The sequence below is a fragment of the Suricata suricatta genome, chromosome 3 (genome assembly GCF_006229205.1).
Source record: "Suricata suricatta isolate VVHF042 chromosome 3, meerkat_22Aug2017_6uvM2_HiC, whole genome shotgun sequence".
Classification (NCBI taxonomy): domain Eukaryota; kingdom Metazoa; phylum Chordata; class Mammalia; order Carnivora; family Herpestidae; genus Suricata; species Suricata suricatta.
In genome coordinates this window covers 33,236,188-33,239,868 of record NC_043702.1, presented here as the reverse complement: position 1 = coordinate 33,239,868, position 3,681 = coordinate 33,236,188, and positions in this window count along the sequence as shown.

Sequence of the window (3,681 nt, the reverse complement as noted above, 5' to 3'; positions counted from 1 at the left end):
GATGCAGAACTTGAGAGACTATTGAATGCTGAGAATGAACTGAGGGTTGGGGGGAGGGGGGAGGGGGGAGGACAGGTGGTGGTGATGGTGGAGGGCACTTGAGGGGAAGAGCACTGGGTGGTGTATGGAAAACAATTTGACAATAAAATATTATGAAAAAAAAAAGAAAACACAAAGCTGACAAAAGGTTTGGGGCTAGGACTTAAACACGCAGCTCTGATTTCTACCTTTTAGAAAAATATAGTTTATTGTCAAGTTGGTTTCTATATAGCACCCAGTACTCATCCCAACAAGTGCCCTCCTCAATGACCATCACCCATTTTCCCCTCACCCCCACCCCCTGTCAATTCTCTGTTTGTTCTCATCTCTAGATGGAGAAGATGTGTATATATACAATGGAATACTATATGGCAACGAGAAAGAATGCAATCTGGCCATTTGTAGCAATGTGGGTGGAACTGCAGGGTGTTATGCTAAGTGAAATAAGTCAGGCAGAGAAAGACAGATACCATATACTTTCACTCATATATGAATCAGAAGAAACTTAATAGAAGACCATGGGGGAGCAGAAGGGGAAAAATAGTTACAGAGAGGGAGGGAGGCAAACCATGATTTCTGCCTTTTTGAGGCAATAATAAATGGCTACTGGCATCCTTTCAAGTGAATGTTCTTTTAAGAACTTTTCATGGTCTGAAGATTCATTAAATGGTCAACTTCAAAAAAAAAAAAAAAAGCCTTGGTCCATAAACAAGGAACCGTAGCTATGAAGAAAGAGGGGAAGAAAAAAAAAAAGGCCAGAGACTTTTCTAGAAAATGCATATAAAAAAAAGAAAAGAGGGCCTAAAGCTCAGCCCTTCATTCAACCCATGTTCCAAGAGAAGGCTAAAGTGTATCTTTAGAAAACAATGTAGGAAACATCAAAAAGTTTAATGGCCAGAAAAGTGGTCAGTGTAGGGGAAACAGGCACTTTCATTCATTTGCTGAAAAGAGTCTAAATGACTGTAGCAATATTGGATCTTCTTTATAAGGACCTTAGGAGAGAAATTTCTCTAACATCTCAGTTCTAGAAACAGTTGTGTTTCACCTGAGAAACTGATTTGTTTATCTTAAGGAGCCCTAAAATTCGTATAATCTCTCTTTACATTTGGCTGCTTTTTAAAAAAAATTTTAATGTTTATTTTTGAAGGAGAGGGAGAGAAAGTGGGAGTTGGGGGAGAGGCAGAGAGAGAGGGAGACAGAATCTGAAGCAGGCTCCCAGCTCTGAGCTGTCAGCACAGAGCCTGACGTGGGGCTCGAACTCACAAACCATGAGATCATGACCTGAGCTGAAGTCGGATGCTTAACGGACTGAGCCATCCAGGCACGGCACATTTGGCTGCTTTAAAGTTCAGAGAGAGATAAATTTGTATCTCGACAATAATATACAGAAATGTACGGCATGTATCTGATGCCTTTATGTTATTTCTTATTTTATGGTGCTATATGTAATTTTATTTATTTCCTTAATTAGTTTTATAAATTGCCTTAATAGGGTGTCCTATAAACGAAAAGTTTGGACATACATAAATAAAATCGCATGCTTTGAAAAAATGCAATGAAGACCATTTTAAGGTGTAAAATTTAGGTAAGATATAAAATTAACTCAGGGAAATCCACTCAAAAGCCAAATAAAGCTGTATTTTTATACTGTACAAAAGAAAATTTACATTCTTAATGTAACTAGATACATCTAGGGGAAAATTACACATCTCTCAAGAAACACAATATTTAACATCTTAGATATGTTTCTGCATTGCAGACTGATAATGAATTTTATACATCTTTATTTATAATAACTTAAAATATTTTTTCATCTCTGGCAGGTATTTACAAGGTCAACAGTGACTATGTTTCACATTTCAACAATCAACAGCATTAACCAATTCAGTAAGACAGTTAAGATAATGGCTTACATGCACCAATAAATTTTAAATGTGCGTTTTTCTTCAGCTCTGAAAAAAATGAAAGTTTTCACTAGTCCTAGGTTGAAAGGACATTAGTCAATAAAAATCATATCTTCTTCATGCCTATCCTATTTAAATTTTCACCGGCACGAGTCTCTGAATACTTGGTAAATTTATACCAAGCTGTAGGTTGATGCTGGTTAAAAAAAAAACAAGAGCTGATCTATACATTCCATATCATGTTATGAAGCAAACATGTGGGCTATCTCCTGTGCACCTGTCTGTTGTGACAGAGGCCAGACTATATAACGCTGTGATAAAAATCCTTCAGAAACTGTAGCTCAGGACAGCCAAATCATTATGAGAAAAAAGTGGGAATATAAGTTTTGCACCATAAAAATGGTTTCTCTTAACCAGTTAAAATGAATGTAAACTCAGCATAGATTTTAGAATGAGAATCAAAAGATTCACTGTAAGGTGGATGAACTTATTACAAATATTTTGTTAATTATCCACTTTTTCATAGACTTTAATAACCTGTACACCCACCATGGGGCTCAAACTTACAACCTCGAGATCAAGAGTCACATGCTCGACTGAGCCAACCAGGTGCCCCACAAATATTTTAATACAACACATGGAGTACTGAACCTACCTCTCAATTCAATGTAGGTGAGGAAACTTAAAAAAAAAATCCAAAACCTACATTAGGAATTATTAGAAAGCCAATCTTCCGTTTCCAAGATAGCTGATCAATACATTTCTTTTTAACTACCACCTGATAAGAAAAAACACATATACAGAATCCGTTTGCAACATTAGTTAATATATAATTACATTTTGTGTTTTCCCAAAAAAATCATTAATAGTTTAAGTAAACCCATTAGTTCTTATTGGTCTATACATTTAAAAAATGAGTATTTTAGCTTTTCTTAATGATGTTTTCTGCAAAGAAAAACCAGAGTGACCATGTACATAAATGATATAAAAACATACCATTTTGGCCAGTATCATAGTTACTGGAAATAATTGCCATTACCCATTGTAAAAGGTGCATTTCCATAATCCCCCCTCAATTTTATTTTTAAAAAGTCACCATATCATACAATATATCAATTTTAGGAATTTCAATACTGATGAGCAGAATCCTTGAGTTAAGGAGACATGAAAATGTGCCATTATGAATAATACTTGGACTTAACTGGTACTTTTGCTAAATGTAAAATGTTGACATAACAAAACCTGAAATGGAATCTCTACCTCTGTTGCCCATCAAAGAATCATTCAGTATTTATTTCCCCCAGGGCTAGAGAGCAACCCTTCAAAGTTCAAGGGGCTGCACTCCTTAATAGGTACTTTTAAAAACATATTTGGTTGATATATTTTCTTTGGTAAATTTTGTAATCAACAAAGTTGTAAAGAATTTCCTCTGATATAATTAACACTGAGCTGTTGACACTTAAATACAGCAAATCAGTTTGATATCAATTCTGCAGTTGGGGATGGATTGTCCAATTAAGTTCATTTCTCTAAAAATAAAAGAATTTCCTTATTGATCCTACTTCCAGATACACAAAGACTCATATATACTGTAAGCTATATTCAATTGTGTTTTTTGGTAAACTCTATATTAAGCCTAATGCATAATATCAGACAAATGTGCCTTAATTTGTAAACATTTTCTCAAAATCCAAAGTAAAATATAGAACCTACCTTTCTGTACTGCGCTGCCAATTAT